Here is a 17717-nt window from a genome sequence, read left to right as displayed (position 1 = left end):
GACTGGGCGACCTCGCGTGCCGGCGGCTCCGGCCCCGGCGCCGTCGACGACTCCGGTCTCGACGCCGCAGGTCCCCGCGGGGCCCATGCCTGGGCCCCAGTCGACGCCGGTTGACCTTGTCACTCCTCCACCGGCGCCGACGCCTGAACCACCGACGCCGACGCCTGTGACGCCGACGCCCCAGTTTAGCCCTCATCCGGACCCGACGCCGGCACGGCGTCCGCCGACGCCGCATCCGACGCCGCTAGAGACCTACCATCTCTACAGTCCGGTTCCGCTCATTCCTCCTGTTTATCAGGAATCGGAAGAAGGGGGCGACTGGGAGGGGTTCGAGGACCCTCTGGCTGTTCAGTCACAGCTTTCTCAGGACTGGGCAGATGAACTGGGGGAGGCCAGCGGGCTGGACACCTCGCCAGACGCTGGATTCACTTCTCCTCCGACCGTGGCTTCGGAGGAGGGTGCAGCATTTTCTGTGGTGCTGCGCAAGGCGGCTGAGGCCCTTGGGCTCGAGTTGCCTGCCGTGGCTGTGAGGACCAACATCCTCACTGAGGTGCTTCAAACCTCAGCAAGCTCCACTGAGCCTCTGCTGCCGTTTAACGAGGCCCTCACTGACGTTCTGCAGGGCACCTGGTCCAAGCCCTCCACAGTTCCTCCTGTGGATAGGAACGTTGCCAGGCGCCACCGCCCTGCTCCGGGCGACCCCAGCTTCCTGTCCCAACACCCCACCCCCGAGAGTCTGGTTATCCAGGCCTCTACTTCCCAATCCTCCTTCCCGACCGCTCCGCCGGACCGGGATTCCAAGAGACTCGAGCAGTTTGGCAAGAAACTGTTCTCGTCCCTTAGTTTGGGCCTGCGGTCCTTAAATACCGCCTGTCTCTTGGACCGTTATTCCCATTCCCTGTGGGATACGGTGGAGGACGTGCTGCCCCTGTGTCCGGAGGAGGTCCGGCCACGTCTTTCCCAGGCTCTGGCCGATGGGAGGGATGCAGCACGGCACGCCATAAGATGTGGGCTTGACACCACGGACTCGCTAGGTCGGGCGATTTCCACCACGGTGGCGCTCCGCCGCCACGCCTGGATGCGGTCCACGTCATTTTCCGGGGATGTCCAGAACACCCTCATGGACATGCCCTTTGATGGCACTCGCCTGTTTGGTGAGAAGGCGGACAGTGCGCTGAACCGCTTTAAGGACTCCCGGGCTACGGCCAAGTCCTTGGGCCTCTCGGCTCCGCGGGCGCACACCTCCGCTTTTCGCCCCTTTCGTGGCCAAGGAAGGGGCGCCTCCTCACGTCCGCAGAGCCACCAGCCGCAGAACCAACCTGCGCGCGGTCGCGGACGTGGCTTCCGCCGTGGCGGAAATGGAGGCCGACGTGGTCAGCCCACATCCACCCCGGCAGCATCCGCCTCAAAGCCTTCCTAGTCCGAGCTTTCAGGCCCATACCACGCCAGTGGGCGGCAGAGTTCGCCATCACCTGCTCCACTGGCGGTCCATAACATCGGACAGGTGGGTGCTGCAAATCGTCCGAAGGGGCTACTCCCTCCCCTTCGAGACGACCCCTCCAGCCATGCCACCACAGCACCACCGTATCTCGGGGGATCATTTGGATCTTCTCCGCGAGGAAGTTTCGGCTCTCTTGGCCAAGGGGGCCGTCGAGCGCGTTCCGAGTCCAGAAGTAGGTCGTGGTTGTTATTCCCACTACTTTCTGGTTCCCAAGAAGGGCAAGGGGGGCCTGCGCCCTATCTTGGACCTCCGGAACGTCAATGCCTTCCTCCGAAAGGAAAGGTTCAAGATGCTAACGTTGGCTCAGGTTTTAGCTGCCCTAGACCCTGGAGACTGGATGGTAGCGTTGGACTTGCAGGACGCATATTTCCATATCCCCGTCCTGCCGGCCCACCGGCGTTACCTGCGGTTCACGGTGGGCCAAGAGCACTTTCAGTTTACCGTGCTCCCCTTCGGCCTCACCAGTGCCCCTCGGGTGTTCACGAAAGTGATGGCGGTGGTCGCAGCTCATCTGCGCAGATCAGGGGTCCCAGTCTTCCCCTATCTCGACGACTGGTTGTTGAAGGCGGGCTCGCCCCAGGCAGTCGTCTCCCACCTCCAGACTACGGCGGATCTCCTGCATTTGCTGGGGTTTTCCATCAACGTGCCGAAGTCACACTTGAGTCCCTCTCAGAAGCTCCTCTTCATCGGAGCGGTTCTCGATTCGGCGCAGTTCCGGGTCCATCCACCGGAACAGCGGGTCCGGGATATACAGGCCCTGATTCCCATCTTTCGGCCTCTATCCCGGGTTTCGGTCAGGCTAGTGTTGCGGCTTCTGGGGCTGATGGCCTCCTGCATCCTACTAGTGCATCACGCCAGGCGGCGCATGCGGGCTCTGCAGTGGGACCTGAAGTTTCAGTGGGCCCAGCATCACGGCAACCTGTCCGACCATGTCTTGATCTCGGAGGGCACTGCACAGCAGTTGCAGTGGTGGCTCACGGACCGCGAGTGGGTCAAGGGCAAGAGCCTCTCCCTTCCCCAACCGGAGCATGTCGTAGTGACGGATGCGTCCCTCCTGGGTTGGGGTGGCCATATGGGAGAGGCGGAGATCAGAGGCCTCTGGTCTCCGGCGGAGTCTCGTCTCCACATCAACCTGTTGGAGTTGAGAGCGATCCGGCTTGCACTGAAAGCCTTCCTTCCCTCTGTCAGGGGAAGTGTCGTGCAGGTGTTCACGGACAACACCACCGCCATGTGGTACTGCAACAAACAGGGCGGGGTGGGGTCGTGGACCCTTTGTCAGGAGGCTCTGCGCCTCTGGACATGGCTGGAACACCAGGGCGTCACCCTGGTGGTTCAACATCTGGCGGGCTCTCTGAACGCCAGAGCAGACGAACTCAGCCGCCGGTGCATGATGGATCACGAATGGCGTCTGAACTCCGAAGTGGTGCAAGGCCTCTTTCAGCAGTGGGGAGAGCCTTGGTTAGATCTATTCGCCACCGAAGAGAACGCGCAATGTCAGCAGTTCTGCGCGTTGGAATTTCCAAGGCGGCACTCGCTCGGCGACGCTTTTCGTCACGAGTGGAGTTGCGGTCTGTTGTACGCCTTTCCGCCTATACCACTTCTGCCCAGAGTGCTGAAGAAGATCAGGCGCGACCGGGCCCAAGTCATCTTGGTGGCTCCGGATTGGGCACGAAGATACTGGTATCCCGAGCTACTCAGTCTGTTGACCGATCCCCCGATACGTCTGCCCCTTCGGGAGGATCTTCTGTCGCAGCAGCAGGGGACGGTCCTCCACCCGAACCTGTCCAGCCTCCACCTCCATGCGTGGAGATTGAGCGGCGGCAGTTGATGCCATTTGACTTGCCTCCTGAAGTCTGTGATATCATTCTGGCAGCCAGGCGTCCCTCCACAAAGTCGGTATACGCCTGCCGGTGGAACAAATTTGTGGCATGGTGCACAGCAAAGGCTGTGGATCCCCTTTCCGCCCCTCTTTCTGAGGTTCTCCTCTTCCTTCTTTCTCTGGCCCGGCAGGGCTCTGCCCTGGGCACCCTGAAAGGTTATCTTGCTGCCATCTCCGCCTTCTTGCGGCTTCCTGATCAGCCTTCTCTTTTCAAGTCCCCTGTGGTTACACGCTTTCTCAAAGGCATTACACACACGTTCCCTCCTGTCCCTTTTGTAATGCCTCAGTGGGACTTGAATCTGGTTTTGACATTCCTGATGTGCGCTCCCTTCGAGCCTCTTCACAATTGCCCTCTTCGTCTTCTAACTCTAAAGACTGCTTTTCTGGTAGCCATCACCTCGGCTAGACGGGTGAGTGAGCTCCAGGCTTTATCTTCAAAGCCTCCTTTTCTATCTGTTCATCCGGACAAGGTTGTCCTTCGGCCTCGTCCCTCTTTTCTTCCTAAAGTGGTGACTCCATTTCACCTTGGGCAGTCTGTCACCTTGCCCACCTTCTTTCCGCATCCTTCCAAAGAGGAAGAGAGGCTCCACCGTCTGGACCCAAAACGTGCGCTCTCCTTCTATCTGGACCGCACAAAACAGTTCCGGGTGGACGACCAGCTTTTTGTTGGGTACGTGGGCGCTAAGAAGGGGAAAGCTGTGCACAAACGAACCATCTCTCGGTGGGTCGTTTTGTGTATAAAAATCTGCTATTCCTTGGCTAAAAAGGACCCTCCTGTTGGGCTGCGCGCCCATTCTACTCGGGCCACGGCGGCTACTACTGCCTTGGGACGGGGAGTCCCTTTGCAGGACATCTGTCAGGCGGCGACGTGGGCTTCTCTACACACGTTTGCCAGGCATTATTGCCTTGACAGCCAAGTCCGGAGGGATGGCTTCTTTGGCCGTTCTGTCCTCCAGGACTTTCTGGTGTGATCTTGGTTCGCAGACCCACCACCGGGGATGGTATTGCTTGGGTATCTATTCTAAGGTGAGGAATCTAACTAACGTGTTTCTTTCAGATGAACAAGTTACTAACCTTCGGTAACGATGTATCTGTAAGAAACATTAGTTAGTTAGATTCCTCACCGACCCTCCCAACCTCCCCGTTCTGCGAACTGACATCTAGGGTTAAGGTTGTCCTTTCAGGCCCCTAGATTTTATTTTTGGCACCAGTGTCGGTCTTTGCATGGCTCTGCGTTCCTGGCGCGGAAGGCTATGTACAAGAACTGACGTCAGCGCGCGAGGGCGGCGTCTAAGTACTCCGACGTCATCCCGGCGCACGACGCCGACGACGGACGCGGAGCCGCAGACGACGCCTAGCGACGCGCAAGGGGTATTGCTGACGAAAAATCTTCCGGATCCAGTCTGACGCCTGGGGATATTCTAAGGTGAGGAATCTAACTAACTAATGTTTCTTACAGATACATCGTTACCGAAGGTTAGTAACTTGTTCGTAGTGGTCAATGCGAATGCAACAATAAATGACGTCATAGTGGCTAAGAATGCGACTTATCTAGAGGTCAATATTTCAGCAAACATGGATGATATCGTTAAAGATAATGTAGAGCCTCCCTTAGCCAAAACCAAACAGGACTTATCTAGGTTAAATAATCTACATCTATCCATCGTTGGTAGATAGAATATAGTCAAAATGTTATTCTTTCCTAAGATGCTATATTTTTTTCGGGCAATTGCACTAGAATTTCCAAATGACTGGCTGAAGAAATTAGAAGACCTATTTTCTCGATTTATCTGGCCATACGCCAAACCACAAAGGGCTTTTAAATATCTTACGTTGCCCAGGGAGAGAGGGGGATGGGCTTTTCCTAATCTCAGACTTTACTATTAGTCCACTATACTATTGTATAACCTGATAATGCTACAAGAAAAACGGATTGAAAGACATGCTGAGGGGGTCCGGACCCCCCCAAGAACTTATAATGGGGGAAGAAGCCTGGGGATGGCTGTGGTGCTATTTAAATGATAATGACTACAAAACAGTTCGCTTTAAAACATTATTGGGGGGGGGGAGGGGGTTAAAATCTGGAAAGCAGTTCGAAGAGCTATTGGCATCGGCAGGCTTAATTACTATACACCCCTAATAGACAATCCAAACCTTCCAGGGGAAATTGTTAAGAACCATATGATTAAACGATGGGGGGATGCTGGTTTGACTAAACTTGGGTCCTTTTTTTCTTTAGAGGGCCTTGTTTCCTTCGGAGATCTCAAAGAGATATTTGAGATAGATCGGAGAGATTTCTTCTAATATATTCAAATAAGGGACTTTTTATTTAAGAAGGGCGGAGGACCAATTGGATTTTCTAGAAATGCCATAGTTAAGAAACTGGTAGAGAATAGAGACCTTTCAATACGGGTTATTTATAATCTTTTCAACTCCCTGATGATAGATGATATGGAACTATGATCTTCAAAAGGGAAGGAGAGAATTGGTATATCAGAATATACATTCCAGCAGTCATTTAAAATGGCACAGAATATTCTAATCTCGGCTCCGCTACAGGCACAATATTATAAGACCTGTTACTCATTATATTACACCCCACATAGGATAGCTAAATGGGGAAGTGGCATAGGGACATATTGCCCTTGGTGTTCAAAATTTCAGGCGGATCTGGTTCATATTTTTACTTCCCGTAGTGTGCTCGCAAAGGTAAAACAAGATATCACCAAATTCTTTAAGGAAGCTTTGGGATTAGAATGCTCCCTTTCATCAAGTTTATTCATGCTGGGGGTGGCGGAAAAAGAGCCTGGCAATGATGGTCAAGAGTTGGTGTTTATTGGGATGGCAGTATTCCGATTATGTATCGCTTCTGCTTGGCTTGATTCCAATCCCCCGGTATTCCAACAGTGGCTCTCCTGCTTTCTGACAACTTGTAATTTAGAAAAAGCTGTTTATGCAAGAAGACGGATACGAGCGCGAATGAAAGGCTTAAAAATGTGGGCGCCACTGTCGGATTGGGTAGAGAAAAATCTGTAGATTAGGTGGAATTTTCGATGCTGGCGCAATGGCACACTGCACTTTATTTGGGTAGAAATTAAGAAATGTATGAAATACCAGATTTATATAAATTTTGGCTTGGTTGTGTAAAGTACATGGAATCCGAGGCTGTCACCAGCCCTTGGGGGTGGGTGGAAAATGAAATATGCACAATTAGCCTGAGGGTGAATTAATAAATGTATGTATATATAGCACTGAGCAATACAAATTTATTTAAAAAAATAAGTAATTTCCAAGGCAGCACTCGCTAGGCAACGCTTTTTGTCCGGAGTGGATTTGCGGTCTTTTATACGCCTTTCTGCCAATACCGCTTCTGCTCAGAGTGCTGAAGAAGTTCAAGTGCGATTGGGCCTAAGTCCTTCTTGTGCTCCAGACTGGGCACGAAGAGTCTGGTATCCTGAGCTATTGAACATGGCCATCGATCCTCCGATCAGACTGCCTCTTCGGGAGGATCATCTGTCGCAGCAGCAGGGGACGGTCCTCCATCCGAACCTCTCCAGCCTCCACCTCTTTGTGCGGAAATTGAGCGGAGACAGTTTTCAGCCTTCACCTTCCTCCTGAAGTCTTTAATGTTATCTTGGCAGCCAGGCGTCCCTCGACTAAAACAGTACATGCCTGTAGATGGAACAAATGTGTGGCATGGTGCACAGCAAAGGCTGTGGATCTCCTGTCTGCCCCCCTTTCTGAGGTTCTCTTCCTGCTTTCTTTGGCCCAGCAGGGCTCTGCTATGGGCACCCTCAAGGGCTATCTTTCGGCCATGTCAGTCTTTCTTCGCCTTCCTAATCAGCCTTCTCTTTTCAGGTTTCCTATTGTAAATCTTTTCCTTAAGGGCATTTGTTAGAACTGGGGGTCTCTAGTTGGAGGTAGGTACCTTAGGCCAAATAGGGACCCTTGCTTCTAAGTCAGGGAAAGGAAGGACACCTTCTCAGATAGCCCCTGGTCACCCCTTCTGTAGCTTGGCACGAGCAGCCGGGCCTATATCCAAGGCAAATGTGTAAAGTATTTGCAACCACGCTCTCAGTAACACCTTGATAACACCACAAAGGGACTGCACACGAGTTTCATTAATAAAAAAATATATGTTTATATAAAAAGATATACGATGAAACTACACGATAAAAATCCAACATATGCGTATTTGTAATATTTCACCTTGCCGGTTATTAGGCCAGCAAGCACTGGTAGGTTCTTGCAGCATTAATGAGCCATTCTCGATCTAATGCAGTCCTAATGCAATGCTATGCAGTTCGTAATGCAAGAATCAGGCAATTCGTAACCCACCAATCAGGCAGTTCGTAATGTGAAAATAATGCAATTCGTAATGCAACAATCAGGCAGTTCATAATGCAAAAACAAGGCACTTCATAATGCTACAATCGGGCAGTTCTTAATGCAAAAATAAGGCTCTTTGGCACCGATCGTGGTGCTCGGGACGGTCTCCATGCCACTCTTATTGACTCGTGGTCAGCTACTGCCAAAACATGCCCCCAACACTGTAATGATGAAAAACAAAGTGTGGTTCCACACTCCGGCTCCTGTACTGCCATTCCTCGGCACGTACGGACCGCGATACGGACTTGAGCGGAGGCTCGCGCTGCAACGATGGGAAAGACAGAGAGTGTCTCTCGTAGCCCGCACCCCACCCCAGGCGGCGACACACGCACGCTATCTGGGGGGTGCAATCCCACTCTCCTCGCGACTTAGGCCTCCGGTGCCACTTCGTTGATCTTGGGCAGTGGAACTCTGCCTCGCCCCCAACCGACGGGGATGGTTCGAGGTCCCTCCTTGGCAAAGGCAGGCTCGGGCCGGCAGGGCATAGCTCATCTGGGGATGTCGGTCCTGGCTGATGGCAATGACGAAGGTCTCAGGCTGCAACAGGGCACACACACACAGCATTGCTGAGACTCACTTAAGCTCTGGGTGCACACAATCACAGGGCAATCCTTGCAAAGGTCTCAGGCTGCACAAAGCACAGGCACACAGCGTCACTGAGACTCACTTGGATTCCGGGTGCCCGCGATCACAGGGCAGTTCTTTCGAAGGTCTCAGGCTGCAAAAAGCACATCAGTGTCGCGGAGGCACACCTGGAACATTTTATGTTCCTGAGTTTCCACAACAGGGAGCCCTTGGGGACAAGTTACTTCAGGACACAGCACACAGCAAAGTCCTTTGAAGCAGGGGGACACAGCAAAGTCCCTTAGCCTCTCCTTGGTTAAATCAGCAACCTGCAGGCCATCCCCAAAACAAACAGCAAGGGTCAGTCCTTTCCTTCAGCCTCTTCAGCTGTTTCTTCCTTGGCAGAGGTTCCTCTTGACCACAAAGTAGTTTCAATCCTTTTCAGTCTTCAACAGTCCAACGTTCAGGGGTTTCAGCTCTTATAGTTATACCCCTAAATGTCTTTGAAGTCTTTGTGTTCAGGGGGTCACTGGCCCCTGTCCAAACCAGTTCTGGGTGTCTCCCTGCCAGTGACACCTTCTTCCTTTGATAGTGGGGGTCTGGATCCTCAATCACTCAGCAGAAGATGGAGCCATTGTTTTATGGCGGCAGCCCAGGCCTCTTCACCTCCAGGGGCTACTCCTCCCCCCCTACACTCCAGATGCAGGTCAGCCTGTTGCTGTCTCACCTACTTCCTTGCGTCAAGACATTTCCCAGATCCTATCACTTTCAAATCCAGAGTCAATCCACAACCAGGCAGAGCGACACAGAATTGTTAGAACACAAACCAGCCACTTCTAAAAATGTGGTTTGTTAACACGCAATTCAAAAACCACCTTCACAAAAAGATGTTATTAAATTGTGAGTTCAGGCACACTAAACTTCACCTCTCCATATTAAGCCTATGGGAAGATAGGCTGGAAACATATTACACAGCCTCCCCTATTCTGTTCTATGGGCAACAGTAAGAAACTGTCAGGACATGGTACACACCTTAGTACATGTGGACAACAAGGCAGTTTAACAAACTGCGCGCAGGCACTGCAGTGGCAGGCCTGAGTTCTCTCTTTAAGGCTACTGGTGTGGGTGGCACAATTAGTGCTGCAGGCCCACTAGTAGCATTTGGGTTACCAGCCGTGGCACACATAGTGCACTTTACTAGGGACTTTACTAGTAAAACAAATATACCAGTTATGGACAACCAATTACCATTACACTTTGACACTGATCAGCAGTGGCAAAGTGCCCAAAGCAACTGAGTTGACAACACCGTGTCAGAAAAAGGGTCTAGGGGGAAGGCAAAAAGTTTAGGGAACTTTAGCCAAAAAGGGCCAAGTCCAACAGCATTACTGGGTGGAGACTCATGCAAATTGTCAGAGTGTGATTGGGGGCTAACCCTAGCCACTGCTGCACCACAGGATGGGACTGTTTTGTTTCATGATTCTTGTTTTCTTGAATGTTACACAATACTTGTCTTTGTGCTCAGGCAGTGAGCACTCATGTTCTAATGGTTGTATAACGTGATAAAATGGTAAATAAACGTTAAAAAAAAAAAAAAAGTCCAACAGCATTGCTCACTTGTTTTCTCCTATTCCTTTTGTGATGCCCCAGTGGGACTTGAACCTTGTTCTGACTTACCTTATGTGCGCTCCCTTCGAGCTGCTACATAATTGTGCTCTCAGACCCTTGACCTTAAAAGAGCTTTTCTGGTACCCATCACCTCTGCTCTCGAGGTGAGTGAGCTTCAGGGTCTTTCTTCTAAGCCTCCTTTCCCTGCCGTTTATTTGGACAAGGTTGTCCTTCGAACTCTACCTTCCTTTCTTCCCAAAGTGGTTACCTATTTCCACATAGGACAGACCATCACTTAGCCCACCTTCTTTCCGCCCCCACATCCTTCTAAAGAGGAGGAGAGGCTCCACTATCTGAATCCAAAAGGTGGGCTCTCATTTTATCTGGATCCCACAAAACAATTCCAGGTGGATGATCAGTTCTTTGTTGGCTATGTGGGCACCAGGAAAGGTCGGGCCGTGCAAAAGCGAACCATCTCTCGATGGGTTCTTCTTTGCATTAAAATTCGTTTTTCCTTGGTGAAAAAGGAACTTCCGTTAGGGTTGCGCACCCATTCCACCAGGGCGCCAGCAGGCACTACTGCCTTGGGATGTGGAGTCCCCCTTCATGACATCTGCCAGGCAGCCACGTGGGCTTCAATGCACACCTTCACTAAACATTACTGTCTGGACAGCCAGTCTGGAGAAACAGCATCTTTGGCCGCTCCGTTGTTCAGGACTTCCTGGTGTGAACTTGGTTCGCAGACCCACCTCCAGGGTTGGTATTGCTGGGGTATCTATTCTAAGGTAAGGAATCCATAACTAATAGTCTCTTTCAGATGAGCAATTTACTTGCCTTTGGTAACAATACATCTGTAAGCGATATATATTAGTTATAGATTCCTTACTGCCCCACCCTTCCTCCCTGGTTCTGCGAACTGACTTCTAGGGTAAGGGACTCCCTTTCAGGGACATAGTTTTATGCACCAGTGGTCAGTGTCTTGCATGGCTCTGCGCTTCTGGCATGGAATGTTGTGTAAAGAACTGACAGCGCACAGGGGCAGCGTTTAAGTAGATACCACGACGCCATTCCGGCGATCACGCCGCCAATGACGAACGCGGAGTCGACCGACGCGAAGGGGTACTGCTGAAGGAAAAAATTCTCCAGATCAAGTCTGAAGCCTGGGGGTAATTCAGGAATCCATAACTAATATATGTTTCTTACAGATATATCGTTACCAAAGGTAAGTAACTTGTTCATCATGGATAGACAAATGAATTCATTTACCTTATTGGATGTAAAGCATTTAAAAGCCACTGGGTGTAACACTTTGGAATCCTTGTTAGATAGCTGAACCTAAAGTCACAACTCCTTATGAAATTTTGGAAGCTGACTCCACTTGTCATTGATTTTAATGTTTTCCTATGGCTAAGAGTGCTGAAGGTGCAAGAAGGAGTTACTGAATTAGGTAACATTGAGCAGTTAGGAAAGATGAAGTGTTGCTTTGTACCACCTGCAAGCTGAGTCTAAAATGTTTTGACACTTTAATTGATGCTGAACGTAGGTTTGCTGAAAGAGGTATTTGTTGTAAATGCGGCGATGTTCTCAAACCTGTTAAATTTCATCCTAGATGCAATGTTTGTATACCACAACAGTGAACTGGCATTTGAGAACATCTAATTTTCATATCCAACCTTGCAAAATATGCAAGAATCTCAAAGGGGGAGGAACTGTATTGCGTGAGCTAGATGACTTGCAGGCCCTTAGACCCATTCCTTTGAACGCAGCATCAGTAATGCAATCTTTAGAACCAGCCTATCTGAGGAACTGCAGGTACAAATGACACTCGAGAGTTAATGGCACTTGTAACATTAGTAGCAGAGAACTCTACTGTATTGGTCAGTACAGTGACAAACAGTAATTCGTCAGAGGCACATATTCCTGATTGCCTAAAACAGTATTTAACTGATAACTCCATGTATTACATTGTACTGTGGTTTTTTACTCTCCACATTTGTTTAGCTGTTTTTTTTTTAGGCAGTCACTTGGGCTGCCAGATGGTTTAATATCCGGGTAGTGTCTCTCTTTGCCAGCAGAGTTCCCAGGCCTACCAGTGCATGTTCCCTTCTGTACCCTCCCAGGTCCTCCATCAAATTTAAGAGATCCACCTTCTGTGCCAGATCAATGGGGTGCTCCAATACCATTGAGAGAGTGTAGAAGTTGGCTGGCCATTACTTAGCGATCACCAATCAAGACCAGGCCACATGAAAGAAGTCCGCTTTCTCCATCCTTTATTGTGAGCAAGCGGAGGTAGGGTGGCGTTTCGTCCTCAGCAGACATGTCAGAGTCAGGTGGGTGGCATGTAGGTTATTCAAATAAACTGTGCAAAGCCTGGCAGATATTGCCAACTCCCTTGGCGCTAAAAGGGCCTCTCTCCAGTCTCCATCGGGCCCAGAAAAGCCTCCAAGTTGGCTCCAATAGGGACAAACAAGTCAGGGGAGTTGATCACTAAAGCTACGTGTTATTAGCATCTGGGCTGTCAATCAGGCACCGCGCGGGATACTGGAGGTTTGATTAACCGGAACTCTGCATATGGATGAAAATCAGGTTTACCAAGGCCTGGGGTGTAGCTTGGTTAGTAAGACTGGGCCCAACTATTAATCATACCGGAGGCGGTACTGGTGAGTGGAGAGCGCGAGACGTGGGGCGCGATCGAAAGGATGGCGCCGATCTCCCGATAAAGTAATGCGCCCAGCAAAGAAACGCCTGTGAAGTCCCAGGGCTGCTGCGAGCTCATCAGGGACGTAATTAAGCCTGGGGCCTGGAAGATATTCATCGTTGAGGGACTGAGAGGCGGCATGGAGCAATTGAAGCCGGGCGCCTGCCTTTAAAATGGCGCCTGATTGAGACGCTTCGTAAAAACGAAGGCAACAACACCCGGCCTGGCAGCCCCCAGAGCATTGGTAACTGGCAAAGGCCTATGCAGCACAAATATGGACTAGCCTGTAATCTGCTGAGACACAAGAGGAGAAAGTACAGGCATAAAAACCAGAATAAAAAGGAGTGACCAGACATAAACAAGTGAGTGTTGATCCAAAGCAGTTATTGCTTATAAGTGAAGACACTTCTGCCATCACACCAAGGATCACCCACAGCGTCGCGGCACCAAACACCCGGCCTGGCAGCCCCCAGAGCATTGGTAACTGGCAAAGGCCTATGCAGCACAAATATGGACTAGCCTGTAATCTGCTGAGACACAAGAGGAGAAAGTACAGGCATAAAAACCAGAATAAAAAGGAGTGACCAGACATAAACAAGTGAGTGTTGATCCAAAGCAGTTATTGCTTATAAGTGAAGACACTTCTGCCATCACACCAAGGATCACCCACAGCGTCGCGCAGTCCCTACTAACCAGCCAACGAGATACTAAAACATATAAGATAGGTAGGAGGGGTCCAGCTGGATTCTCCCTTCATTCCTCCTGCATCGTGTGCTTTCACTTTTGGAAACGTTACTTATCTAGCTGAGCCTGAGTCCTTTCTCTGTGGACACCTCTCTCATCTTGTTCCACACACAGGCCCAAAAGAATACAGGAAGGAGCTATTCATTAATCTGGGGACTTTGTCACTTGCCTGCAATTTCTGCCGGCTGTGTCTTGCACTTTTTCTGCCCGCACCCGCAACACCACATCTCCTATCCTGCTAACTCCTGGTGGGACGAGGGTCCCAGGAGCAACACGGGGCCACAGATTTTGGTGCAGCGTCTCCTTCTTTGCCATACACACTCTGGGGAGGACTACTGCCCCAGAGTGCATTGCAACAGCCTGCAGCTGCCGTGAGTGAGGGGGAGGCGGGGCCAACGTGCTTATAGCGCAGCCTCTCCACCCGCGGCGCGGGACGTAGCCTGGACGAAGCCCGGACCAAGGGCGGGCCTGTCTGAGACTGTATGAGACTGGGCTGGGCCTTCCCCCTTACATTTTGAAGTAGTGAGTACCACCCTATTGCTTTCTGCCCTCGCTGGACTATAGTTGAATTGGGGGTTTGGGAGAACACCTTTTCTATCAAACACGTGTTAACTTATCCTATTGGGATTTGAACTTCGTGGTAGTATAATAATTATTTATCTTCTATTGTTCTCATACTCATAGGCCTTGTTTTGGTTAAGTAAGATTGCAACCATGGGGAAGACTACCCCCCCCCCCCCCCCTCCCCGCCTAAGGCCCAACAATAGGCAGAAACCCCTAAACCATACTACCACTGCACAGCCGACTGCGATCGATAGAATGTTGCAGCAGGTCTCCAGCGAAATTGAACGCACAGAGAGGCGTCTTTCTCTCACCCCACGACTAACCAGTATGACCCAGTCTGCGGACCCAGAGTCTTCCATTGTATTTCAATCCTTAGCCCCTACCACTTCCCCAGAACTAACCCCTGCCCAAGTAGACCCAGCTCTAAAGAGAACTAGCAGAGTGGACGTGGGAGGGAGGGTAAAAAGAAAAGGAGCTCCTCGGAAGAAGGGTGCTGCGAGGGGGGAGACCTATGAGGAGCAATTGTTAGGGCCAGTCCCCATTAACACCTTAGGGGGAGGTCTTCAGGATGCTAGAGAAAATGAAAACCTTGAGACCCCGGGGTGGGCTCTAGCGCTGAAGCTGGAGCTCAAAACCTTTTTAGATCAACTAAAATCTGAACTGAGAGATGTAATGATTAGTATTGCCAACTTAAAAACATCTCTAGATTCTTGGGGAACCAAAATTGATGCTGCCCTAAAAAATAATGTTATTACAAAGTCTCTGAATAGGGATACTATATCTAAAGTTACGCAGGTTATTTTGCCTTCTTGCGAACAGTATGCTCCATCCGCAGGCTCTAATCCTGTCCAATAGACCTTGCCCACTGCGACCTATGGTGCCCTCTACTTAGATCAACCCTCTAGCACTCTCCATAGCAATGCCCCATTCTCCTCTGTAGATGAACATACATATAGGGCAGAGGTGAGTAACTCAGTTGCAGGTAATGAACACCAGACCCAAAATTTACTGTTGAAATCTGACAGTAATTTATTAACATCTAAACCAAGTCGGATTTATTCTCTTTGTCCATGTATCGACCTCCCCCCTCCAGAATCTACTCCTTGCGTGGTAATCTTGGCCACAGTACCATCTTTGGAGGCAGGCCGGGGGAAATCTCATTTAGAGTTAAAAAAATAAAACTATTCACTTATTCACTGGTTGAATAAATATAGACCACTACACCCCCTCCCCGCCCCACCCCAGACTGAGATCGTATTTACCCGAAGGGTTAGCTGGCTTGGGCAAAGACAAAAGACATTCTAGGGGACTGTGTCTTGATACGTTTCAGAGACAGAAGGGTGGTTCAACACATACTATAATGGGGACCTGTAATAGCGACAAGAGGTATACAAACTCTCCCCTTAGGATACTTTTATCCCCCAAGCCCTCTTTTAGAAAGAGTTGACAATGTGTATAAAAAATGGGAAATGCGTGCTCAGAATAAAGTCCTGACTCACACAGCCCAAGCTTGGGGAAACAGGGACCAATTTAACATTCCTGTGCATAACCTTTTCAGTACTCTGGACCTGGTTGATTGACTAGTCTCAAGGCACGAAAACTTGAATTTGGCATCACACTTCACTATTAATAATTATCACTTTGAAGGGCCCAATATTAGTACACAAACACCAGCAAAACCCTCCGAGATCACTTTTCTGGATGGAGCCCCGAGTCCACTGAAATGAAAAAGTTGGCGGGCCTCCCTTACAGATTACTATGGATAGTCATTTGGAATTACATCAGAGTGGGATCCCCATACAGAACACTTAAGTTTTTATCCTGGAATATAGCAGGACTTAGTTCAAAAATTGATCTGCCAGATTGGGAAGCCTTCATTGATACTCACGAGATATGTCTTTTTCAGGAGACTTGGTCAAGGAAGCCCTTACATAGAGAGGGCTATGTGGCATATTCTATCCCAGCTGTGCAGGGGCCCAGGGGGAGACCCTCTGGCGGCCTCTGCATCTGGGTCGGTATACATATGGATTGCAAAATTAAAGTGATAGAAACCTCATCCCCCGATATCCTGTGTATCATTTTGACATTTTTTAATAACTTTAAAATCGCTGCTATAAATATTTATTCACGGCCAGTGAAACGGGCTGACATCGCAGGCCCTGGACTGTTTGGCATCTTTTATTCATATATTGCCTGAGTCCGCGCATAAGATAATTGGGGGTGACTTTAACTGTCACTTTGAGCAACTAAATGGCTTAAATACCCCTATTACCAATGAGGAGGACTCTGCATGGTTAATCCCTGATGGTAATATCTTTCCGGTTAAGAGCTGGACTCCATTAGTAATGCAGCTGAACTCCCTTACAGGTTTGTTAAGGGCATGTAATGGCCGCTTTCCATCGGATAGTCCGGGCACTTACACCTATAATAGGTTGGGACAAACTTCCATTATTGATTATATTTTGGTTGATGTGGAACTGTGGCACTGTGCTGTAGATTTTGTAGTAACCTCACGCACTGAAAGTGACCACAATCCGCTGACATTAGAAATAAATCTGCCGAAACCTGAGCAAGTCCAAAATCTATCTGCTCAAGCTACCCCAAATTTGATACCAACTAAAGGAGGAAGAAGAGTCCGTTGGGGAACCTTTGTACAGTCATTTGACAAAAAGGCCTCCCTTTACAATCAAATTATCCCTCATTTGGAATTTGCCTTTCAAACACCAACAAATGGCCAATCCTTAGATTTTCAGCAGGAAATAGCCAAAAACCACCAGGAAATGTTTTCTAAAATAGCAGCGTTTTTTTATAATGTAGATTTTCAAACAAACCAGGTACTAAAAAAAATAATCACTCCTGGTATGATAAAACATGTAGGTATGCCAAAAGTGCTTTAGTGTCGGCAGTCAAAGACCAGGATACTTCCCGCATTAAAATAACCAGGACCGTATACAAAAAACCGGTGGCTGAAGCAAAGTCATCATGGGAACTAGACAGATGGGAAGCTATTAGATTGGCTCTAGAGAACAGAGAGACAAGAGGCTTCTGGAACCTAGTGAGAACTGGGAAGTCCGAAGGCAACTCGGTATCTGAACCGAACCTGGGGGAGGAAGTTTGGAGGTCGCATTTCCAATCATTATATTCAAGATCTGAGGATGGAGATGCACAACCTAATGTTCCCATTGTGTATAATATCCTCACGGCATTAACATTCCCCCGTGTATGGAAAAGGAGGTCTCTGCAGCTTTGGGTAAAATGCTCCCGGCTAAAGCCCCAGGTCTAGATAAAATTCCTGGCGACTTATTTAAGAGTGAAGGATTAGTGTGGGTACCGTATCTAAGGGTATTTTTTTATGCTATTTTTCAAGGTATGGAGTTACCGCCAACATGGGCAGGTGTGGAAATCATCCCTATCTATAAAAAGGGCTCCCCGCTTAACCCAGCTAATTACCGTCCGATAAGTTTGATTGAAGTGACCCAAAAGCTATTTGCTCACGTTCTGTTGGGTCGGTTGCAGTCCTGGATCGATGAAAAAACATCTTAACTCCGCTACAAGCGGGTTTTAGAAGTAAAATGTTGACCATCGACCAGTTGTTTAGACTGCAACTGATTCATTGGAAGACTGTGATTTTAGATGGTGGTAGTCTATATCTGTCCTTCGTGGACCTAAAATCCGCATTCGATATGGTGCAGCGTGACCAGCTCTGGGGCATCCTTAGGGATATGGGTGCACCTGCATACCTTTGTCATTTGTTCCAACGTTTGCACCAT

Source organism: Triturus cristatus, chromosome 9, assembly GCF_964204655.1.
Source record: "Triturus cristatus chromosome 9, aTriCri1.1, whole genome shotgun sequence".
Lineage (NCBI taxonomy): Eukaryota > Metazoa > Chordata > Amphibia > Caudata > Salamandridae > Triturus > Triturus cristatus.
The sequence above is the reverse complement of the archived record's forward strand: the minus strand, read 5'-3'. Positions refer to the sequence as shown.